The sequence below is a fragment of the Aethalodelphis obliquidens genome, unplaced genomic scaffold (genome assembly GCF_003676395.1).
Source record: "Aethalodelphis obliquidens isolate GAN/ISIS:26980383/991018 unplaced genomic scaffold, ASM367639v1 scaffold64, whole genome shotgun sequence".
Lineage (NCBI taxonomy): Eukaryota > Metazoa > Chordata > Mammalia > Artiodactyla > Delphinidae > Aethalodelphis > Aethalodelphis obliquidens.
The window spans coordinates 1,284,667-1,310,450 of record NW_020838008.1 but is presented as its reverse complement, the minus strand read 5'-3'; the positions used below and the strand labels follow the sequence as shown (position 1 = coordinate 1,310,450).

At 44.5% G+C, this 25,784-nt stretch overlaps 1 long non-coding RNA gene across 1 annotated transcript in view; it reads right to left on the bottom strand.

The window, feature by feature from the left end:
* The window catches only part of LOC113610685 (uncharacterized), a 29,214-nt gene extending 6,318 nt beyond the window's left edge, over positions 1 to 22,896 (bottom strand). The window contains exons 1-2 of the long non-coding RNA XR_003429169.1: positions 22,847 to 22,896; positions 9,802 to 10,131 (exon numbers count right to left, since the gene is read on the bottom strand). This is a non-coding gene — a long non-coding RNA (uncharacterized LOC113610685). The remainder of the gene's footprint in view (positions 1 to 9,801; positions 10,132 to 22,846) is intronic.
* Positions 22,897 to 25,784: the final 2,888 nt, after the last annotated feature.

Here is a 25,784-nt window from a genome sequence, read left to right as displayed (position 1 = left end):
AGGGAACACTCAACATCACCACTTCAGGACTGGTCAAGCTGCTGTTGCTGTTGCCATGAATACTTCCTACACTACATCTGCCCCTTAAATTCACCTCCTAAAAATTAAAAGTCCTTGGTGGGAGTGGCTGAGCCTAATTCACATGATTGAGCCCTGGCTGCAAGGAAGTGAAAAGGAAAATCTTCCCCTTTCTGCTTCCATGGTGGGAGCCAGGGCACTACAGCCCTCTAGTACTAAATTATTATTAGAAAATTCTTGCAAAATAAGATAGGGGTTTGCATGCTGAGTGGACAAATGTAATGACATAGGTTCACTCATTTAGCAGGTTACTTTTCCTCTTAATCATACTGTCATCTAACCCATATTTCCCATTTTATCCACACAAGGATATCATGGCAGAGATTGTTAAAAGCCTTACTGAAGACCCAGTTTACTAACAGACAGGCTATCAAATGCAGCTCTGTGATCTGTCAGTTCAGGGACCTGTCAAAAAAGAAATTTGATTGTCCTTGCCCTAAATTGTTCTGAGAAATCTCTCCTTCCTTTATTTTTTAAAAAATTTATTTATTTATTTATTATCTTTTCGCTGCATTGCGTCTTCTTTGCTGCACGTGGGCTTTCTCTAGTTGCGGCGAGTAGGGGCTACTCTTCATTGCGGTGCACGGGCTTCTCATTGTGGTGGCTTCTCTTGTTAAGGAGCTTGTTGCTCTTGTTGCTCCAGGCGCACAGGCTTCAGTAGTTGTGGCACACAGGCTCAGTAGTCGTGGCTCAGGGGCTCTAGAGCGCATGCTCAGTAGTTGTGGCACACAGGCTTAGCTGCTCCCCAGCATGTGGGATCTTGCCGGACCAGGGATCGAACCTGTGTCCCCTGCACTGGCAGGCAGATTCTTACCCACTGCACCACCAGGGAAGTCCCTCTACTTCCTTTATATTTAAAAAAATCTATTGTTGGATGAGAGCATAGTCTGCAGAATCAACTTTTTTGCCCTGTAATGGACAGGTGTTAATTTTGTCTTCCCTGTATTCACTCCTCATTCTGGTAAAAGATGTCCACTCTTCCCCATGTGGTTGGGATAGTCTAACCTCACCACGGTCCCCTTAATGGATGTGGGACTCATATCTGGCCAATGAGAGCACTGTTTCCCTTCGGCCACAGTGATACGTTCAGGAAGCAAAGATCCCCTCCGCCCCAAAATTTCTGTATGTGTTGAGAAAAAAGCCTCTTCCTTTCCTCTAGGGTGGCCAGCCTGGAGTTGCTGAGGGTATCGTATTAGTTTTCTAGGACTCCCTAACAAACTGCCACATGCTTGTTGGCTTAAAACAACAGAAGTTTACGCTCTCACAGTTCTGAAAGCTAGAAGTCCAAACACAAGATGTCAGCAGGGCCATGCTCCTTCTGAAAGCTCTAGGGAAAAACTCCTGCCTTGCCTCTTTTATCTTCAGTGGCTCCCAGCAGCCTTGGCATTCCTTGGCTTCTAGCTGCGTCACTCCAATCTGCCTCTGTCTTCATACGGCCTTCTCTGTGTGTATCTTTTTCTTCTGTTGATGCGTCCTCTTCTTATTAGGGCACAAATCACTGTAAATAGGGCCCACCTTAATCCAGTATGACCTCATCTTGCCTTAACTAATTACATCTGCAAAGACCCTCTTTCCAAATAAAATCGATTCTGAGGTTTTGGGTAGACATGAATTTGGGAGGTTCACTATTCAGCCCCCTACAGCTACCATGCAGAAAGAGCCTGCCTAAGAAGCCAAAAAGGAGGCAGGGGGGTGTGCCCTGCTATGCCCATATCAGACTCTCCCTGGACTGATCGGTTATGTGAACTGGCAAATCCCCTTTCCCTTTTTCCCCTTAAGTCTGTTCGAAGTAACAGAAAGAAACTAACTACCACCCCTCCTTTTTCAAAACTGGAAGATCATTTGCACATGACCAATGTTCCAGACTTCTGCCTACTGCACTCATCCTCCAAAATCTCTGACAGGGATTGAGCAATCTCATTTGGAAGTTCTCTTAGTGCCTTGGATTGACTTCATTTGGCCAGGAAACAAATTTATTTTGAGCAGCTGGACAATCTCTTGCAATGTCTTCCAGCTTTATACAGGCCACAAAGAGAAGTGGGCCCAGAAGTGAAGAGTGATTACTGCCCAAGTTCCCGAGGCTTCTTGCCCCATTTGTCCCTCCTGAGACCTAATAGCATTTCTGCCCATGGATTCTGTGCCTCAGGATCCATTCTCCTTCTACTGGAATCTTCCAGGTGTTGCACGAGTGAATTTCAGATCTTTACAATCAAAGAGACTGACAAAGAGCCATGGTCATATAACAGGTGGGGACAAATCAGAGAGGGTGAAAGGTAAGGGCTGCTGAGCCTAGGAATGCAGGTCAACGTGGGTCACCGAGCAAGTAAGTAGAGGAGAGGCCATCCTGGCAGGAATGAAGTTTCAGGAACCAGAATAGAAACTTGCTCCCAGCAGGCAGAGCGAGCTGGGCCCTGCCCAGACTTCCTTGGAAGCCACCTGGCCTGCCTGCCAATCCTCACCTGGGAATTTCCCAGTTTCTCTAGTTGTGTAAGACTGGCCACGCCAGAAGGCACCTGTTCCCACTAGGTTCTGAGGGCTACAGTGTCCCTGCTTTGTTGCCACCTGATATTGTAGTCCTCCCCTCCTAAGTGTCTGGAAAGAGCTGCTGCCAGCTGGTTGTTATTCTGCTCACCTTCCCCATCAGCACGTCACTCTGTCAGTCTCTAGCCCGGGAGTGTGAGGAGGAAGTTGGCCTGCAGGTTGGTCCTGAAGATGATGATCCAAGCCCAGCCCTTTCGTTACAGGTAGGATGATCAACTTACCCCTGTTAGCCCACAGTGGCCCCAGTTTTAAAACTGTAAATTCACAGCCCAGGACCCCTCTCAGTTGTGGGAAAACTAGGAGAGTTAATCAGCCTAATTATAGAGCCCCCAGGTCCTCAGTGGAAGCCTGCCTTAGCATTGTGCCTCAAAGGCACCATCCCAGGTCTGGGGTCTCCAGCCTCCAAATCCTACTCTCCTAAGGATTCTCATACAACTGGCATTTCTGAAACCACCACATCTCTCCATAGGCCTGCAGGCAGTATGGCAAGTTAAGTGCACAGATTCTGAAGCCTTCCTAACTGGGTGAGCTTAGGCAGCTATCTAACCTCTCAGTGCCCCGCTGGAAAGTCGTACCGATAATAGTACAGCTAGCTCATCGTGTTGCTGTGAGAAAAGTGAGAATAGTCCCTGACTATATAAATGTTGGCAACTATTCCCATGCCCTCACCCTGATCTAGTCAGTGCCTCTTCCCTCCAATGGGCACTCCCACCTCTCCGCCGGGCACATTTGGCGCAGACCCTGGCACAGACAGTGGGAGGACCAGCCTGACTCTAGAGGCTTCACCTGGTCCTCCTCTCCCTGGGCTCTGAGATGGGGCCTCAGAGGAGGGCCTGACTTCTTTCATTTCTGGGCAGAATCCTTGAAGAGGAACGCTCATGGGGCCCGTTAGAAGGTCCTAGCAGAAAGGGACGCGCAAAGGACCTCAACGGCTTGGCCAGCGCTCTGGTATAGATGGGGGACCCCCATGTCTCTGGTCCCCTGCCATCGTGGTCAGCTGTGTCCCTCAACCTGTTTCTCAGCAGCTGTGCCCTCACACTTGTCAGGCAGAAGTAAGAGATTCCAGGCCAGGAGCATTGTCTCCTGAGAACTCTGCGAACAATCACAGCATGCCTTGAGGACTTTCTCTGTGTGCGTGGTGGAGTAGTGTACGCAGCCTCTGCAGACAGCTAATCCCCATGACCACTGACAACTGGAGGTGGGAGCTGACTACCCACAGAGGCACCCTGGCCTGTGTTCATTTCTTCTACTCTGTTCACCATGGGGAAGTGTTTGCACCAACACCGGCTTTGTATGTCACAATGAAAGCAAATCCCAAAGCCCTGGTGCTGGGTTTCAGGCCCTTAAGAAGAAAACCCCAGGAGTGCCTGGAGGTCTCCCCACCTCCCCTCAGGCCAGCCACACCAGGCCAGCTCTCAAAGGCCTCTCATGTCTGTCTTTTCTCTCATCTTTCCCCACTCTGATAAATGTCTTGGGATTAGCCCTTCTGTGTTTATTGGACGAGCAATTTGTGTCTGTCTGAAAAGCTGCATCTGAATAATATTTGGCACGAGCTGAAGAAATGTGATCTGCCACGTTCCCCTCCAGGCAGCTCTCGAGCCAGCCCATCTCCTGCCAACAGTGCTATACAGCTCTGCAGCTGGCTCTGCAGCCTAAACACATTTGTGGGTTGAGGAGCAGGGGAAGTGGGTAGGAGGGTGAGGGAGGTGGGCACCAGAAACCCAGAGTGACAGAGCAGCCTGAGTGAATCTGCCAATCATTCTGGAGCCCCTGTAATAATTTGGGGACATCACAGATGCCCATGCTGGTCACCAGGGCACAGGCACACCAGGGCCCCCATGCAGCTCAGGAGCCCGGGTGGTTACCTGGGCCCAGAGTCCCAGGTGTGAACAGCAGCAAAGGAGATTCAAGGGAGTCCAAGGGGTGGCATGAGGATCTCAGGCCTGGAATGGTAATCAGCGCTGGGCTCTTGAGGTCTGAGTGTTTGTGTGGGATGGGGAGTGGTAGGATGCACTGAGGCTGTTTAAATTTCTCCTAACGCTGGGACTTCCCTGGTGGTGCAGTGGATAAGACTCCACGCTCCCAATGTAGAGGGCCCGGGTTCGATCCCTGGTCAGGGAACTAGATCCCACATGCATGTCATAACTGAGAGTTCACATGCCACAACTAAGGAGCCTACGTGTTGCAACTAAGAAGCCAGTGAACCATAGCTAAGGAACCCGCGAGCCACAACTAAGGAGCCCACCTGCTGCAACTAACACCCCGCACAACCAGATAAATAAATAAGTAAATGTTAAAAAAAATTTTTTTTTCCTGACTCCATCTATACGGACCCTGAAACTTGGGAGCACAGAGCTTGCAGTGACAATCAGGCAACCCAGGCATGAGGTGCTGAGGAGCACAGAGGAAGAGGCAATTTGGTGGACGTGGATGTATCAACAACCTCTACCCTGCCCCCGCCCCAGAAGCCTCTGTTTTTCTCCCGCAGCACCCTCCCTACTCCTGTCTTAGGACCCACATTTCTTCTCCTTGAATCCCAGGACTCAGGTCTCCGTCTTTCCACCACCTCTGCCCCACTCTCCCCAAGTCAGTGATAGGATTAAAGGCAGGACATCGTCCCTGGGCCCCTAACAGCGAGCACAGAACTGGCCACCCAGGAGGCATCGCTGTGGTTTAGTGAGTAAAGGAATGAATTAGAGAAGCTGGGAGCTCAGACCTCATGGTCACAGACGCACAAGATGACAGCAGACGGCAGGTCAGACAGAAACATCAGTGCAGGAAGTTGGTTCAGGAGTGAGAACTTATCTGTAACAACACCATCCCCAGAGTCAGCCAAGGCCCATGGAGAAGGCCAGCTCCTCAGGATGGGCCCCTTGCAGCCCTTTGTACGTCCATCTTAGTGCTCCACATGGTTCCATCCATTCAGTTAATGTGCTTTGAATCTCTCCCTTGTACCATACTCCATAGGGTACCATCCGTCCCCTCAAATAACAAAAGCAGATGTACCCATAAAAAGGTAAGAGAAATCAGTGCTCTTACAGTGGCACAGAGAGAAGGCTATAAAAGTTCAGAAGAGAAAGAAGTTAATTTCACTTGTAGGAGCAAGGAAGTCTTTATGGGGATGGGGAGATGCATAAGACCTGGACCTGGAACAAAGTGCACATGCATCCCAAGTGTGCTGTTCCTCACCACCCACTGCCTCCCACACCCGTCCCCAGCACACACCCAATTTGGTGGCCATGGTAGATTTTGCTGACTGATCCCTTACTCTTTCACTGAGCCCAAGTATGTCTACAGAATCCTTCTGAACACAGAAACACAGCCAGACGATCAAAGCAGGCACACGAAACGCATTTGCCATCCCACACCTCGGAAGGTGTGTACAGCCGGGACATACAGGAATGGGAGACAGAGGGAACAGAGTGAGGACAGGCACCATGGTGGGAAAACACTGAATGCATCTGATGAAGGTGAGTGGCGCGGTTAGACTCGCGGGTAAGGTTTGTGAACGGGGAACAGTGGACAACATGGCTGAGAAAGTAAGTTGAGGCAATATCTGGTTTAGGGTTTTGCCAGGCTAAGGCATGTGGGCTCAGGCCTGCAGGGGGCAGAGGCAGTCGCACATCTGTTCGGGGAGACATTCCGGCGGCAGTGGGCAGGATGGGCCAGGGTGGGGAGAACCTCGAGGCGGGTAGATCAGCCAGACGACCATCCCAGGCAATCAGCGACAGAGCCTCCTCTAAGCTCCTGCGGCACTTGGCGAGCACATCTGTTCAACACTCACCCCACTGTCTCTCTCAGAGCAGTCTTTTGACGGCCTGATGGCCCCCACAGCCTGCGGGTTCCTTGACAGCAGGAACTGCCTCTCTGGGGCCCCAGGCCTGACTTGGTTCTTGGCAGGTGCTCCTTCTACATTTGCAAAGTTACTGAATAGGGCAGTGAAGAAAAGGACAAGGAGCGTACAGAGAAGGGCACAGATTTCCGGGATAACACCCTGTTTAGCAAGTGCAGTTCCTCGTGCCTGGACACTGGCGCAGCTGTCTTTTGGTGTGTGTGGAGAAGTAGAGGACTGCGCAGGCAGTGCAGGCGGGGAAGGAACTACAGCTCACTCCTAGGAGCTGGCAATCGCCATGACTCTGTGTGAGTGTGTGCACATATGTCTCAGGGAGGGCTTTTCAGAGAGAGGTGGACAGGAGACCCCATGATCTGTACTGTCCTAAGGTGCCTTAGGAAATGTATTAAAACTCTTTTGATTGCAGTGACAGAAGCTCAATGCAAGCAATCTTAGAGAAAATAGGACATTCATTGGCTCATACGGTGCCTTTGGAGACAGCCAAAACTAAGGGTTCCAGTAATGTCAGACTCTTGCCATTTCTAATGTTAGCTTTTCTCCACTGGTCAGTCAGCCTCACTCTCGAAGCTAGGCTCCTTTCACAGGCTGGAAACATGGCTGCCAGGAGCCTGGGTTTCACCTCAGGGAGCTTCCCCACCAGAAAGGCACCAAAGGCTTCTTTTCTCATGTCCCAACTTCAGAGTTCCCAGGAAAGGACTCTGATTGGTTCTGCTTCTGTCAGGAGCCTGCCCCTGGCCTAAGACTAAATGCAGTGGCTAACCCGGAAGCAGGGCCATGGAAGAAAGAAATGCTTCCACCAAAACCACCTTAGCTGAAGTGGTAAATGGGTATTTCCCAGAGGAAGAGACAACAGTAATAATCCTGTCTGAGTGCTTTGCATAAATTAACTGTTCCTCACAACAACCCCAACAGGTGTTACTATGTTAATATTGTAATCATTGTTACCCTTGAGAATTATTACCTCGGGAAACCAAAGCACAGAGAGGTTGAGTAACTGCCATAGAACACACAGCTAGTAAATAGCAAAGATGGAGCTGAGATTTAAATTTACTCAATCTAGCTCCAGACCCTATATCTTCCTGTTCTGTTATATTGCCTATTCACTACAGAAGGCGAGAAAGCAAGGTGTAGGGCTCTGAGGAAGAAACCTACACAATTTCTCCTGGGGAGACCCAAGGCCTGAGCTGAGGAGCTTGTGGAAAGTGATTGGTCCAATGTCATGGAAATCTGGAATAAGAAACACCACCACCCATCTTAATCTCACTGAAGATATCTGAAAAGGAATGTTTCATTTTAACTTCTTTTTTCTTCCATCTTTATTTACTTAAAGTAGAATTAGATGAAGCCAAGAAAAGCATGAAAGAACAATGAGGTCCCATTTTCACCTATTAAATATCTAAGCAGCTGTGTAATAGTCATGCTGGCAGTGGTGGGTAGATGGTTTGCTTCTAAATGCTGGTGACAGGACAAAGTGGTCCAACCAGTGAAAAAATTATTTGGCCATGAGGGTCAAGAGCTTTAAAAGCTTTCTTTGACCTGATCACCTCACTCTTTAGAAATATCTCATGGACTCATAAAATAAAACCTAACTAGTGCCATGTGTGAGAGACACATCTAAAATAGTGCTCCTCAGAAAGACTGAAAGTAAAAGAGAAGGAAAAAATAGAAAACAAAACAAATACCACATATGCAAATACAAGCAACGACAACAACAACAAAAAAACCCCAAGGGTTATAGTATTAACATCAGACATGGTTGAATTCACAGAAACTCAGAAAACAAGATACAGGAGAAAATGTTGTAATGATAAAGGCTGAGAGCCACGATGAAGATCTGGCATCAATATTTATGCACCAAAAATATAGTATCAGAACTTATAATGCAAAAACAATTAGGAAGTACATGGAGAAATGGACAGAAATACAGTAATAGTAGAAAATTCTAACTTACCTCTTTTAGCCCATGACTGATCAATAAATCATACAATAAGTAAGGATATGGAGGACTTGATTTGTTAACTTAGTAAGGTAGATCAAATTAAAAGATATCAAGCTCTGTACCTTGAAAACCTAGAATATACTCTTTATGAGATCATTAACAAGTGACCACATGAAAGACCACAAAAAACAAACAAAATCTCAATACATTTCAAAAAGTAGGATGAATACAGATAACATTCTCTAATCACAATGCAGTAAAACCAAAAAGTAATAGCAAAAACAGAAACTGAAGAGCAATAGAAAAGTTGAAAATTAAACAAAAAGAAACAAACAAAAAACTACACCTGAATGGAATATTATTCAGTCTTGAAAATGAAGGAAATTCTGACCTATGCTAAGACATGAATGAACCTTGAAGACATTATGCTAAGTGAAATAAGTCAGACACAAAAAGACAAATACTGTATGATTCCACTTACTTGAGGTATCTGGAGCAGTCAAATTAACACACCACATTGGAAACAACATGTAACGGTCGTTTCCAGGGGCTGGGATGAGTGGGGAATGGGGAGCTGTTTAATGGGTATAGACTTTCAGTTTTGCAAAATGAAAAAGTTCATCTTATATTTTGCACAGTAATGTGAATATACTAAACACTACTGAACTGTACATTTGAAAACGGTTGAGACGGTAAATTTTATATTATACGTATTTTAAGAAACTTTCTCTTAGTTAATTCTCAAAGTGTAAAATATCTTTTGGAGAGAAAAAAAAAAAGGATAATTCCCAAGGAAATAGTGCAAAAGACAAGTCAAAGGAATGAGTATTTCTGCGGTTATTGTCTAAGTTTCACATAATCTCCAGGGGAGGATTTAGAGGGGTAAATTCTGAACAGCACAAGCTCTGAGAATGACACATTGACACTGCTCAAAAAAATGTTGGTTTTCTTCCTGCCCTTAGTCAACAAGCATGTGTGCCAGGCCCTGTATTAGGCTCTGGAGAGACCAAAAAGTATTGAGTCTGTCTCTCCTCAGTGAGGACAGCCTAGAGGAAGGCAGGCTTTGGGGAGATATGTACCTCATGAACCAGAGCCCGGCTGGACCCTGCCTGAAGGACTACAGAAAGGGGAGGAGGAGGGGGAAGAGGCCCTACCAGGACCAGGACATTAGAGGTGGCCTCTAAGAGAAAGCTAAGATTTCACCAGAGGAGAAGTGCTGTGAAGGGCAGTGCAGGCAGAGGAAACCACCGAGCAAAGGTCCAGAGAACAAAACTGAAAATTCTGTTCAGCCCCACCAGGTACTTCCAAGCAGAAGGAGAAGGAGAGGAAGAGGGAGTACAAACAGCCAAGGGTGGGTCCTTCTCCTCTCTGAAGTTAACCCCCTCCTTACCTGGGCTTCTGATTGTGGCCTCCTCACGGTGACCACAGGTAAATCATCTCATCTCTCTGAAAGTCAGCTTCCTCATTGACAAAATGCAACTGATAATGCCACCCGGTTTCATGAAGATCAAATGAGATAAGGTGTGTTAAGAGTCTGGTGCCTCACACACACTCAGCACACAAGAACGGCTGGTGCACATATTTTATAGATGAGGGAGCATTCTCCAACTCAACATTATTCCTTTTTCGCTTTGAAGGTTTTGATGGCCTTGTTTCTTCCTCTCCTGAAGTTTCTTCCACGATTCTCTCTACACACTTTAGACACCAGGTTATCAGTTCCCTGAGGAAAGAGAAAAAGTTGATTCTTCTTGCTCTCTCCAGGACCTGACACTTGTCAAAAAGAATGGACTCCTTAGCTTCAGGTAGCCTAATCAAAGTCACAGCCACTCCATGGTGCCAACCATGGTGCCACAAACACCTGGGGCCTCAGCAAATACTACAGGGGCAGCAGCACCTTCTATCTTCTGGTGTTTTGGGTTTTGTCTCCTGTACGTGGCAGGTAGCATCCTTCATACCTGGTAAGTTAGTTTATTTGTTATCTAATAGACATATCAACAAACAATTGCAAAAGTTGCACTAGAGATCTGTGGAAAATGCAGTGGGGACCCAGAGAAGGAGCACTTATGCTTCACAGAGGAGAAGCATGAGATGGGCTTTGAGTCAGGAAAGGACATGGGGGTTAAAGAAAGAAAATACAGTTAAGGGGTAGAGCTTGGGGTCCCTTGCAATAGTTGGCAAGTCTGAGCAACTGTTTCCTATGAGGCCATGCCCAGTGGCAGGGATGCAGCAACTATTAATCTCCTCTAGAGGGTACTTTGCAAATCCTTCTCTCACTGCCTCAGCCCTCTCGGCCTTACATCATTGGCCAGAGCTTTTTCCCTAAGGAGAATGGAGCTCTGCCAGAGTCCCAGAGTGAGCAGTAATGGAGCAGAGATTAGGATCTGACTGAGTTATAGTCCTAGCTTTTCTATTCTTAGCTCTTAGGCTTTTATGGAGCTCTGGGGGTTGAGCTGCCTTTGAAAAGCCCACACATGGAAAGCATGGTGGGTACAACTTGCTCACCATTAGGAAAAAAATTAAGTTAGAGCTCTAAGTCATGGCTGATGTTAGAATAAATTCCAGATGGCTAAAAGCTTTGAATGTAAAACGTAAAATCATAAAAATAGTAAAAGAAGAAGATAGATGAATATTTATCATTTTGCAGGGGAAGGGGAGTACAGAAGTTTAACACCAAAGGCAGATAATAAAGAGAAGATTGACATTGGTTAAAAAAAAATCGGGACTTCCCTCATGGCACAGTGGTTGAGAAGCCACCTGCCAATGCAGGGGAGAAGGGTTCAAGCCCTGGTCCGGGAAGATCTCACATGCTGTGGAGCAACTAAGCCCGTGTGCCACAACTACTGAGCCTGCGGCCTACAGCCCACAAGCCACAACTATGGAGCCCACGTGCCACAACTACTGAAGGCCGCGCACTCTAGGACCCGTTCTCCTCCACAAGGGAAGCCACCGTAGTGAGAAGTCAGCACACTGCAACAAGGAGTAGCCCCTGCTCTCCACAACTAGAGAAAGCCCATGCACAGCAATGAAAACCCAATGCAGCCAAAAAATAAATAATTTTTTTAAAATCATGCACAAGAAGCCTGGCACAAAAGTAGAAATATTAAGAAAGAACTTCAATATCAGACTTTCAGATTTAATGGGCCCTGGGCCATTCCTTGGGATGGTTAATTTGGAAACTGAATTTGGAGTATCTAATGAAATTATCCCCTTCTCCTCACATTTGTACTAATGAGCCAGCTGCAGGGGGGATTCACCCCAGACCAAAACACTGAGCATAGGCTCTTGGACCAGAGGCAAAGTCTTGTCCCAAAAAACTAATGCCCAGGAAGGGAAAGGATTGTCGTACCCAAAAGACAAGGCAGATCCTCTTCTTCCTTACATACCCATCGATACCCAACCAGCACGTTCCACTCCTCCCACCAAGTTGCTACATGCAGACTCAGTAAACAGAACAGACATGTAAACAGTAAACAAACTCAGTAAACAAACAGAACAAGAATGCACAATTAAAACATGGACAAACGTCTAGAAAACTACACATTTGAGTAAAGTCCAGACTATGAAAGAGGGCCATCAAAATCCACCATCAGACAAACTAACATCAAGAAACAGAATTAATAACTACTAAAAAACAAGCCTTCAGATTAAGTGTAATTAATAGGTTCACAAGAAATGTGAAAGGATATTTCACATATTAAAAAGAATCAAGTGGAGATTTTGGAAATTTAAGAACTCAGTTTTCCAAGTAAAATTCAATGGACTGATCACAAAATAGATATGGCTGAAGAGTGAAAAACGAAGTTGAAAGATCAAGTGGAGAAATTCTCTCAAAATGCAGTTCAAAAGACCAGAGGTGGGAAGTATAAAAGAAAATTTAGATAGGAATTCCTTGCTAGTCCAGTGGTTAGGACTTGGTGCTTTCACTGCTGGGGCCTGAGTTCGATGCCTGGTCTGGGAACTAAGATCCTGCAAGCCACATGGCATGGCCAAAAATAATAATAATAATTTAAAAAATAATAATAATAAAAAGAAAAGAGGCAGCAGCCAGTTTGGCCCACTGGCTGTAGTCTGCCAACTTCTGCTTTATGGCTTTCAGCGCCCTCATTTGTAAGATAGGGACAATAATTATACCTACTTCATAGGGTTGTTCTGGGAATTAAATACGGTAATGTGTTAAGTACTTTGCTCATTGCCTTACACACACTAAGGTGCCAATAAATGTTAGCTATTGTTGTTGCTGATGTGCTTGTTCATGTAGGTGCTGAGAATGAAGAAGAAGGAGGTCATGTTTATTCAGCACTACTGTGCACACAGCAGGGCCAAGTCTTAAAGGGACTTCAGGGATTTCATTTAGTTATTTTTATTTCTTAATAAAAATACCTCATGTTGGCATAGAAAAAAAGTTGGGGGAGGGGGGAGAAGGAGGCATGGAGGATGGATCCAGAAGTCCTACCATCCTGTTTTATAGGAATTCCATAATGAGAGAACAGAGGGAATGGAGGGGGGGAGAAAAAGAAGTAAATTATGTCCCACTTCCTAGAGATGAAGAAAGGAGTAAGCTTTCACAGTAAAATGGCACACTGAGCACCAAGAATAATTTTTTTTAAAAAGACCTACACCTGGATTAATTATGATGAAATTTCAAAATACCGAGCATAAGGGAAATTCCAAGAAGTTTTGTTCCATCTCCTTACATTTGTAAGTGCATATTTCTAGGAAGGGGGCCCAGAACAAGTATCAAGTTCTCGAAAGAACAACCAAAAAGGAAGTCGAAAAACCACCGGCCTCTGTGAAGGCAACTTCTCCAAACAGGGGCGCTGGTGAAACGGGGCTTGACCCCCTAAGTGACACCCTCCCCCAAAGGTTGTTCCACATCTGGATCTTTAATAAAAAAAAAAAATACCTCATGCTGCCATAGGGGAAAAAAAGAAAAAAAAAAAAACGGTTAGGAAGCATGGAGGATAGATCCGGAAGGTCTGCCATCCTGTTTAATAGGAATTCCAGAATAAGAGAAGAGAGGGTGTGGTCCCTTTCACTCCTTTTTCTTGCATACCTGCACAAGGAAAGTTTGACCAAGCTCAAAACCAGACTGCCCTTAACTCAGACAGCACATTATTATATTTTCTTCTCTCTGAGAGGAACATCTACAGAGGTTTTCCTCCAGGAATGTGCCTGCTTTTTAAAAAGTCTCTAAGACTCAAGAATACTATTGGCATTTGCTACTCTGAAAATCTAGCTGGGGAAATGGGGTGGAAGGCGGGTCCTGAGAGCCCACTGCTGCCTTGCAGGGTTGGAGATGTGGAGATGTGGGCCTGATCAGTGTTCAAGCTGCGTTGGGAGGCTGGAGACTTGGGTTGGAGACTCAGCTCCGCTACTTCCAACTGTGTGATCAGTGTGATCCAGGCAGATCACCTTTACTTTCTGAGACTGTTTCCTGGTCAGTGAAATGAGAACACATTTGTTCTGCCTCTCAGTGTAGTTCTGAGGCTAAGGTGGTAAAACAACGAAGATGTTCTGAGATAGCAAATTCTAAACTAAGGGTCACTTATGCAGATGCCTTCAAGGGCCCTGTCACTTATGCAGATGCCTTCAAGGGCCCCTCAGGTAATGCAAATTTGTGAAGTGGCCAGCTTAAGACACTAGGGAACGGTGGAGACCCTGACCTAATGAACACTCTTGGAAGCCAAATTTGGCCCTGGGTCACCAGCCTGTGACCCCTGCTCTAAACAAAAATAAGGGTAATTAGAACAAAGCAGCTCTCAAAAATTGATGTAAAATAAAATTCTTTTTCTTCCCCCCTGTTATGGGTTCAACTGTGTCATCCCCTCTCAAAAAAAAAAAAAAAAGAAAAGAAAAGTAGAAGTCTTAACCCCAACAATATGAGCTTATTTGGAAATAGGGTCATTGCAGATGTAATTAGTTAAGATGAGGTCACATTGGAGTAGGACTGGCCCCTAATCTAATATGACTGGTGCCCTTAGAAGAAGACAGTCATGTGAAGACAGAAAGGCACAGGGACAAGGCCACATGAAAACGCAGGCAGAGATTGTAGTGATGCACCTACAAGCCAAGGAACGCCAGGACTGCTGGCTATCATGGGAAGCTAGGAGAGAGGCATGGAACAGATTCCTCCTCAGAACCTCAAATGGAACTAATCCTACCCTCACCTTGATTTCAGACTTCTAGCCTCCAGAGCCGTGAGAAAATAAATTTCTTCAGTTTTAAGCCAGCTGGTTTGTGAAACGTTGTTATGGCAACCCGGGGAAACTAATACACTCCCCTAAATGGAACTTTATTTTACAACAGGCATGAATTTCTGATCTTCATCATGAGTCAGTGAATCTCCCAGTTTAACTGCTAACAGGCCCAAGGACTAGGGTGAGACACATAAGGTGCCAGGGCCCACCATTGCTGGATGCAATCACTCTCAAGTTCCTGCAAGGGCCGATCCTTACGGTGGGTGCCTCCTTGAGAGCTGGGCACCTCTGGCTATGTCGGAGTGTGTGGCAGTAGTCCTCTTGAACGCTTTATTTCAAATCTTTGAATGGTGCTTTGGAGCTAATTATAAAATGTAGTTTCCAGCCACCTTAACCCAGGGTAGAGCAAACATGTACTTCTCACCATCTCAGAATACTTCCGTTTTGCTTAAGATGGAGGTTGAAGGGTAGCAGAATATGCCACCCCAAAATGTGGCTGTAGGAGTTCAGGACACGCCACTCCAAAATATGCTGCTTTGATATATTATTTGGGGCTGTAAGCACTTGAAAAACAACAAATGCAAGGAGAGGCTTTCTCTGAACTCCCCTTATCTGTCTGAAGACAGAACCTCCGAAATGAACTCAGTTGTCATATATCTATTCCCCAGGGGTAGCATCAGCTAGTGAAGACTGACTCTTATCAGAGGAGAGGAGGCCATAAATCATCCAGACACACTTTGTCACAAATTATCATACCTCCCATCTATTCTTCTAAGGGCCCATTCATCTTTCCTAAAAATCATTTCCTCTCCTCTTAGGCCTAAATCCCCTTTCACCTTTCACTATTAAGATGGTATTTAATCCTGACTTCTAAGCCACCTTAGGGAATTATTCATTTTTCCCTGGGTATCTCCCACATATGCATGAGGTAGACACGTTAATAAACTTCTGTTTGCTTTGCTCTTGTTAATCTGTGTTTTATTACGTGAGTCTCAGACCAGAACTCAGAAGGGTACAGAGAAAATCATTTTTCCTCTCCTACAGTTTCTGGGGATGAGATGGGACCATTGAGACATCCTACTCAGATGGAATCCTGGGAACACTGGCAGAAGGGTGAGAATTCTTACCAAAGTTGGCACTCCTGGATCTCCATCTGGAGGGCCCAATCAAGGGAGGAAGGTAAAATTTCGTGTGGTCCCTTCCTTTCCAATGTCAGATTAGCAGGAGAAAAACATTACTAAGGATTAGTTCTTTGAATTGTGACTCTTATGAATTTGGTTTTTGGAGTACCCTTTGGTTATCTATCCTTTCCCTCCCAGAAACAACTACTGCTTTCCTTTTTGTCTACTTTGTGTCCTGAGACCTTGGCTTGCAGGCAGGCTGTTGGTTCTTGTGTGTACAAGTGGCTCAAACATCAGTTTGGGGGCCCCAAGAATGTGGCCAGACAAGACTGTGGGTCACACCCCATTTGCAGCTAGCCTCCTGTTGCAGGGGAGCTAAGCCTTTTTTTTTCCAGCGATATTTGTGAGTAGTTCTGGATCTTGGGAGAGTTGCATCTTTTGCACCCTTTTTCAGGACAGCTCTTGCGTCCATAGTTAACTCATAAAAGTTTTGGTTTTGAGTCACTTGATAGTTATACCTTTGGTATAAAAGAAAAGGGAAAGAGCTAAGTTTTAAAAAGAAGTTCAGTATTGTCAGAAATATTTACTGTTTGTCCTGGCTGAAATCTGATATAATATCAAAAGGATTTTTTTTTAAGAGTTCTATGGTCAGAAGATGGCCTAATTGGAAGCTGATATTCAGAGCCTGATAGAAGCTTTTTAATTTTTTTAAATGTCTTTATTGGAGTATAATTGCTTTACAATGTTGTGTTAGTGAATCAGCTATATGTATATATATATCCCCATATATATATATCCTCATATCCCCTCCCTCTTGCATCTCCCTTCCACCCTCCCTATCCCACCCCCCTACGTGGTCACAAAGCACCAAGCTGATCTCCCTGTGCGATGCAGCTGAGAAGTTTTTTTTTTAAAGACTTCTCTGTTCTCTCTATTTGATCGTGTTCCTCCCATGAGGACTTTCTGGTCAACCGAAACGATTTTTTTTTTTTTGCAACCTCTTACTCAATTTATTATTTATTTATTTTTTAATTTGGTTGTGTTGGGTCTTAGTTGCGGCACGTGGGCTCCTTAGCTGCAGCTTGAGGGCTCCTCAGTTGTGGTTTGTCGGCTCCTGAGTTGTGGCATGTGAACTCTTAGTTGTGGCATGCATGTGGGATCTAGTTCCCTGACCAGGGATTGAACCTGGGCCGCCTGCGTTGGGAGTGCAGAGTCCTAACCACTGCGCCACCAGGGAAGTCCCAACTGAAACCCTCTTCTCGGACCCCTGCTGACTGCATTCTCTGCCAGTTGTGTCCACTTCCTTTTTGTTGACATGATTTTGCTAAGGATAATTTGAAACTTCACTGGGAAAATTTAAGATCTCCCCAGACTGGCTCCTCTAAGACCTCTTCCTTCCCATATCCCCTGCTCCTCTTTCCTCCTTTTGCTGTCTTCCATCTTCCATTCAGCGCCCTTGAATCCTTTGCTATGTCCCCCCTCAAACTCCTACCTCCTCCAGCCCTCTGTCCACCCTGCCAGACCTTTCCCTTCCCACTTCAGCCCCTCAACTCCCTACAGTCACTTGAACTTTAGGCCCCCATACCCTCCATCAGGGGCTCTCAAGGGGCTCAAAGACCTATAAAAGCAACTACTTGGGGCTAAAAAGGAAACAGGAGCTTTCGGAAGTTGGGAAAGTGAAAACTCTTGAAAGTCTTCTCCACAAATACAAGTGAAAACTTTAGCCATCTAGTGGGTAACCGTAACATATTCATCTGCCAGAAACACAATTTGGGTCCAACTGTTCTTTCATGTACTAGTGAGTTTTGAATTAATGTACCTGACATATGGCTAAAATTTTTAAATGAAAGCTGTAAGATTTCAGTTTGCATTTGTCTGTATGTTTATGTATGCCTATACATGTATGTTATGTATATGTGATATTTTTCCACCTCTGGATGGTGGTGCCAAAATTGATTTGTAAAAGAGCTCTATTTAATTGGCTTAAAGAAAAATAAGTGCTGGGCTTATAACTACTGAGCCTGCGCTCTAGAGCCCGCGAGCCACAACTACGGAGCCCATGTGCCTAGAGCCTGTGCTCCACAACAAAGAAGCCACTGCAATGAGAAGCCCACGCACCGCAACGAAGGGTAGCCCCCGCTTGCCACAACCAGAGAAAGCCTGCATGCAGCAACAAAGACCCAAAGCAGCCAAAAATAAATTTATTTTTTAAAAAGTAATAATGTTTAACCTTCTTAAGTTATATTTGTATGGGTGTTATATTATCAATATAGGTGTTCCAGAAATTATATGAAATTCCTAGAATCTGATATGTCCTGGTATAATGTTATCAGTCATAACTCTAGTTATCATCTTAAACTGTTGTACGACACAGAAATAACCAAATTTCTTTGTCAATTGTGTTTAAATGAACTCTCATCAGGTTTTTAACCATGGCCATTTTTAAGTCTTTTGGTCAGTCACAGACAGTTATTGTTTTAGTCTGATGTTTCCTGAAAGCTTTTGCAAGTAGCTATGATCCAAAAACACTTTGTCTTCAGATTCATGGAAAGGACTTTGATAAGTACTCTAGAATATCAGTTTCCAATAACTTTGAGATCATACCATTGAACTGGGTAGGAATTTCCAGAACTCTAATAGAAAAACAGAATGATTCATAAAACTACTAGCTCAAGATCAAGCAAACAAGAATTAATTACCTGGGACTGAATAAACTGATGAGTATGATTACAATAATTATGACTTTTTGTTTGAAACATTGCTAGTTCTTTAATGTTTTGTTTTCCAGATTTAAGAAAACTTCTCTCTTTTCTCTTAAGCTATCTATGATTTATGGCACTTTGGTAAAGTGTACCTTTGTAAACAGAATTGAGGCATTTATCTTTTCTCCCTACCTGATCCCTCCAGAATTCAGACTCTTATTGAGTATTCTTATTTTCATGGCAATATAACTATTTGTGTAAGTTTGATAAGAATATGTTCTCCTTGTAGGACACAATTGGAAACATTGGTTATATTACTAAGGCTTTGACTAGGATATCAAATTTGAGAATGATGTACATAGAATCAGATATGGCCAGACAGCTTTATGGAAATAAGGTTGACTTTAAGGAGCCAATGCTTATTAAGGCCCCTTCTGAGAAACTTCCTGGTTCCTTGATTTCAGGGTTTCCAGCCTTACCAGGTGAGTAAGGAAGATCAATTCCTGGCAGACCCAGGAACCTCAGGATATTTTGGTGACTTGGAGCACAGAGGAATTCACCCAAATGCATAGATAGGCATGTGAAGTCTGATGATGAGTTCTTGGTTTGGCTTCCTAGCCTTGAAAGTCTTTTAAAAGTCCAATCTGAGATTCCTTATGAAAGTTCCAACAAAGCAGATTTTAAAAGAACCTATATGGTCAATTGCTATACTTGCTGCACTTATGTAAATAATCAGGCCAAGTTTAGTGAGACTAGACTTAGTCTGCAAACAGATTCATCTTACCGTGATTACCTTTGCTAGAAATGGGGGTGATTGTACAGAGAAAAATTATGTTTCAATAGAAAATTATAACACATCCTTGTGGGTATGAGATTCTAGCCCTGTGCATTGTCTTTGAAGTTTTGTTATCTACCTGCAAACTGGACTGGATCTTGAATTCTAGTCTTCTCTAATATCTGGTTAAAACTCTCCAATCTAATGCTTGCAATTTTCTTTCACCCTTCTGACTTGGAGTCACTAAGAACAAAAACTTCCCTTTTCCAAAAGCCCTGGAAGCTGAAACTGGACAACTTGATATAAACCTCAGAGATATCACCACAAAAGATCATGTATGGACAACCTTCATGTCTGTTGCTGTCTGGATCACTCAGAAAGTTCACTGGAACACCCAATGACATCAGCAGAAACATTTAAACTGCGAAAGGTGCTTCTAGCCCAGTATCTAGAAATCTTCTCATGGCTGCCTTCTGGACTCAGAAACTGACTTATAGTGTGCTCCAACTATTATTTGTTTTGTTTCCAAAGATATGCCTCTTATCAGATACCTGCTAGTATCCCACCTGCAATACCACCTCCTGGAATGAGGCACAGTTGTTTAACTGAACTGACCTATTCTCAGGACTAAGAGACTGGTTCAATGAGATCTACCAACTCAGCTTCTAGACTGTGAAATTTCTTGAGGAATTTTCAAAGGTGGGGAATGAGGGTAGCAGAATATGCTGCCCCAAAATATGACTGCAGGAGTTCAGGACATGCTACCCCAAAATATACTGCTTTGGTATATTGATTATTTTGAGCTGTAGGCACTTGAAAAAATGGCAAATGCAGGTAGAGCTTTCTCTGAACCCCCCTTGTCTGTCTAAAGACAGATCCTCCAAAAGGAACTCATTTGTCAAAAATACCCTCCCTAGAGGCATCGTCGACAAGGGAAGATTGAGTCTTATCACAGGAAAGGAGGCTAGAAGTTGATACAACATGCTGACAAACTTGGTCACAAACTATCATACCTCCCTTCTACTCTTCTAAGGGCCCATTCATCTTTCCTAAAAATCATTTCCTCTCCGCTGAGAGTCCTACATTCCCCCTCTTTTTTCTCTATTAAGCTGGTATATAATCCTGAATTCTAAGCCACCTCAGGGAGTCACTTATTTTCCCTTGGGGATCTCCCATGTATGCATAAGGTATACATGTTTATGATTTCTCTTTGCTTTTCTCTTGTTAATCTGTGTTTTTATTACGGAGGTCTCAGCAAAGAACTCAGAAAGTTAGAGGGGAAATTATTTTTCCTCCCTTTGAGGACTTACAAATTGGAGCTCTCTCTCTCCCACCTGCCTCATCCACTCCCATCAATCAATAAATCAGTAAATTCTCTATCCTAGGTGCTGGGGATTAAGAATTGAATAAGACACCAAAGGTGGTGGGGGAAACAGATTCATTTTTAAAAGATCAATTACCATACAGTGTTATAAGTGCTGTAAGAGAAACAATTTAAGGGCCTATGAGAACTCAGAGTGGTATATCACCCAGACCCCAACAGACTGAGGAGACAGGGTAAAAAGATATCTACACTGTCTCTTTAAGAATGAATAATTGTTAATTAGATGAGAAGAAGAAAGGAGGAAGCAAGAGGGGTGACAGATTGGATGGAAGAGGAAAAGGAGGAGTCAGGAACAATGCCCAGGTCACTTGGGTGATGAGCAAATGTGATGCAGTCACTAAGACAGGAAAGGCCAAACGAGGAACAGATATAAAGGAAAACAGATTGATTCGGACTTGGACACGCTGAGTCTCAGGTGCCTGCAGATATCCAGGGAAAAATAAAATAACCAATGCCACATTTCCAAAGTGTGTTCTAGGAACCCCAAGTTCCAGGAGATGTTAATATTCCAGGAAAAGGGGGGGGGTCTGTTGCAGGTTGTACTAGCCCAGGTTCCCTAGAAAACAGAGCCTGAGGCAAGGATTATATGCTCAGGCTTTTTATGGAGGCACAAAACCAAAGCCTCAAGAATGATATAGGGCTTCCCTGGTGGCGCAGTGGTTGAGAGTCTGCCTGCCGATGCAGGGGACACGGGTTCGTGCCCCAGTCCGGGAGGATCCCACATGCCACGGAGCGGCTGGGCCCATGAGCCATGGCTGCTGGGCCTGCGCATCCGGAGCCTGTGCTCCACAACAGGAGAGGCCACAACGGTGAGAGGCCCGCATATCGCAAAAAACAAAGAAAAGAAAAGAAAGAATGATATAAAAGGGAAGAGAGGCATGGAGGGATGGAAAGCAATGCAAGATGCAGGCAGCAGCAGCTGGTTGGCCACAGAACTACACCACTGGCTATAGTTAAACAGTTAAGGAAAAACAAAAAGTCAAGAATCCAGGTCTCAGGCAGGGCTGAGAGAATCTGAGGAAATGTATTGATTATGTTCAATACAGATGTCAAATAAGTTTAAGAAATACGAGGTATTACACACTCCCTCTTTTTTTTAAGATTTATTTATTCATTTTATATTTTATTATTGCTGCATTGGGTCTTTGTTGCTGCACACGGGCTTTCTCTAGTTGCGGCAAGCGGGGGATACTCTTTGTTGTAGTGTGTGGGCTTCACATCGCAGTGGCTTCTCTTGTTGCAGAGCGCGGGCTCTAGGCACGCGGGCTTCAGTACTTGTGGCTCGCAGGCTCAGTAGTTGTGGTGCACGGGCTTAGTTGCTCCACGGCATGTGGGATCTTCCTGGACCAGGGCTTGAACCCGTGTCCCCTGCATTGGCAGGCGGACTCTTAACCAATGCCCCACCAGGGAAGTCCCACACTCCCTCTTAAACACTTGCAATGCATAATAGCACATTCACAGTTCTAGGAGCACCTCAGCAAAAAAGTCAATTTCATTCTATTTAACCCAGCATTTTCCAAACTTATTTGACCATGGAAGCTTTCTTTCATGTCCTACTTGTCTGTAGAACTCAGTTCTTTTCAGCTGTGGATACTAGAATCTGGGGCTCAGGAGAGAGTAAAAATTGGAAATAAAGATTTGAGAAACATACAGATAGTGATTGAAGCCTGGAAAATGAAGGGGATCATGCAGGAAGAGTTTGTAGTTTGATCCTAATCCTGAGTCTTGGGATACACCAGTATTAAGGGACAAACACAGGAAGAACAGATTGGGTCAAGGTGGTGGAGTAGAAGGACATGCGCTCACTCCCTCTTGCGAGAGCACGAGAATCACAATTAACTGCTGAACCATCATCGAGAGGAAGACACTGGAACTCACCAAAAAAGATACCTCACATCCAAAGACAAAGGAGAAGCCTCAATGAGATGGTAGGAGGGGCGCAATCACAGTAAAAATTAAATCCCATAACCACTGGATGGGTGACTCACAAACTGGAGAACAATTATACCACAGAAGTCTACCCACTGCAGTAAAGGTTCTGAGCCCCACATCAGGCTTCCCAACCTGGGGGTCTGGTAACGGGAGGAGGAATTCCTAGAGAATCAGACTTTGAAGGCTAGTGGGATTTGATTGCAGGACTTCAATAGGACTGGGGGTAACAGAGACTCCACTCTTGGAGGGCACACACAAAGTAGTGTGTGCACTGGGACCCAGGGGAAGAAGCAGTGACCCCATAGGAGACTGAGCCAGACCTACCTGCTAGTGTTGGAGGGTCTCCTGCAGAGGCGGGGGGTGGCTGTGGCTCACCGTGGGGACAAGGACACTGGCAGCAGAAGTTCTGGGAAGTACTTCTTGGCGTGAGCCCTCCAAGAGTCTGCCATTAGCCCCACCAAACAGCCTATGGGCTCAGGTGCTGGGTCACCACAAGAAAAACAACCAACAGGGAGGAAATTCAGCCCCACCCATCAGCAGACAAGCGGATTAAAGTTTTACTGATCACTGCCAAACAGAGCAACACCCAGCTCTACCCACCACCAGTCCTTCCCATCAGGAAACTTGCACAAGCCTCTTAGATAGCCTCATCCACCAGAGGGCAGACAGCAGAAGAAAGGAGAACTACAGTCCTGCAGCCTGTGGAACAAAAACCACATTCACAGATAGACAAAATGAAAAGGCAGGGGACTATCTACCAGATGAAGGGACGAGATAAACCCCAGAAAAACAATTAAATGAAGTGGAGATAGGCAACCTTCCAGAAAAAGAATTCCAAATAATGATAGTAAAGATGATCCAGGGCCTCAGAAAAAGAATGGAGGCAAATATCTAGAAGATGCAAGAAATGTTTAACAAAGACCTAGAAGAATTAAAGAGCAAACACCTAGAAGAATTAAAGAACAAACAAACGGAGATGAACAATACAATGACTGAAATGAAAAATACACTAGAAGGAATCAATAGCAGAATAACTGAAGCAGAGGAACGCATAAGTGACCTGGAAGACAGAATGGTAGAATTCACTGCCACAGAACAGAATAAAGAGAAAAGAAAGAAAAGAAATGAAAACAGCTTAAGAGACCTCTGGGACAACATTAAACACACCAACATTCACATTATAGGGGTCCCAGAAGGAGAAGAGAGAGAGAAAGGACCCAAGAAAATATGTGAAGAGATTATAGTCGAAAACTCCCTAACATGGGAAAGGAAAGAGCCACCCAAGTCCAGGAAGCACAGACAGTCCCAGGCAGGATAAATCCAAGGAGAAACATGCCGAGACACATAGTAATCATACTGACGAAAATTAAAGACAAAGAAAAATTATTAAAAGCAACAAGGGAAAAACGACAAATAACATACAAGGGAACTCCCATAAAGTTAACAGCTGATTTCTCAGCAGAAACTCTACAAGCCACAAGGGAGTGGCACGATATATTTAAAGTGATGAAAGGGAAGAACCTACAACCAACATTACTCTACCCGGCAAGGATCTCATTCAGATTCGACGCAGAAATCAAAAGCTTTACAGACAAGCAAAAGCTAAAAGAATTCAGCACCACCAAACCAGCTCTACAACAAATGCTAAAGGAACTTCTCTAAGTGGGAAACATAAGAGGAGAAAAGGACCTACAAAAACAAACCCAAAACAGTTAAGAAAATGATAATAGGAACATACATTTGGATAATTACCTTAAATGTGAATGGATTAAATGCTCCAACAAAAAGACAGAAGTTCGCTGAATGGATACAAAAACAAGACCTATATATATGCTGTCTACAAGAGACCCACTTCAGACCTAGGGACACATACCGACTGAAAGTGAGGGAATGGAAAAATATATTCCACGCAAATGGAAATCAAAAGAAAGCTGGAGGGCTTCCCTGGTGGCGCAGTGGTTAAGAATCTCCCTGCCAATGCAGGGAACACGGGTTCGAGCCCTGGTCCAGGAAGATCCCACATGCCATGGAGCAGCTAAGCCTGTGAGCCACAACTACTGAGCCTGCACTCTAGAGCCTGTGAGCCACAACTACTGAAGCCCACACACCTAGAGCCCATGCTCTGCAACAAGAGGCCCGCACACCGTAACAAAGAGTAGCCCCCACTCGCTGCAACTAGAGAATGCCCGTGTCCCGCAACAAAGACCCAACTAGGTCAAATAAATAAATAAATATATTTAAAAAAAGAAAGCTGGAGTAGCAATACTTGTATCAGATAAAATAGACTTTAAAATAATGTTACAAGAGACAAGGAAGGACACTACATAATGATCAAGGGATCAATCCAAGAAGAAGATATAACAATTGTAAATATATATGCACCAAACATAGGAGCACCTCAATACATAAGGCAAGTGCTAACAGCTATAAAAGAGGAAATTGGCAGTAACACAATAATAGTGGGGGACTTTAACACCTCACTTACACCAATGGACAGATCATCCAGACAGAAAATTAATAAGGAAACACAAGCTTTAAATGACACAACAGACCAGATAGATTTAATTGATATTTATAGGACATTCCATCTGAAAACAGCAGATTACACTTCCTTCTCAAGTGCGCACGGAACATTCTCCAGGATAGATCACATCCTGGGTCACATATCAAGACTTGGTAAAATTAAGAAAATTGAAATCATATCAAGCATCTTTTCCCAACACAATGTTATGAGATTAGAAATAAATTACAGGGAATAAAAACATAAAAAACACAAACACATGGAGGCTAAACAATATATTACTAAGAAACCAAGAGAGGGCTTCCCTGGTGGCGCAGTGGTTGAGAGTCCGCCTGCCGATGCAGGGGACACGGGTTCGTGCTCCGGTTCGGGAAGATCCCACATGCCACGGAGCGGCTGGGCCCATGAGCCATGGCTGCTGGGCCTGCGCGTCTGGAGCCTGTGCTCCACAGCAGGAGAGGCCACAGCAGTGAGAGGCCCGCGTACAGCCAAAAAAAAAAAAAAGAAACCAAGAGGTCACTGAAAAAATAAAAAAGGAAACTAAAAAATACCTAGAGAAAAATGACAATGAAAACTCAATGATCCAAAACCTATGGGATGCAGCAAAAGCAGTTCTAAGAGGGAAGTTTATAGCAATTCAACCCTACCTCAAGAAACAAGAAAAATCTCAAATAAACAATCTAACTTTACACCTAAAGGAACTAGAGAAAGAAGAACAAAGAAAATCCAAAGTTAGAAGAA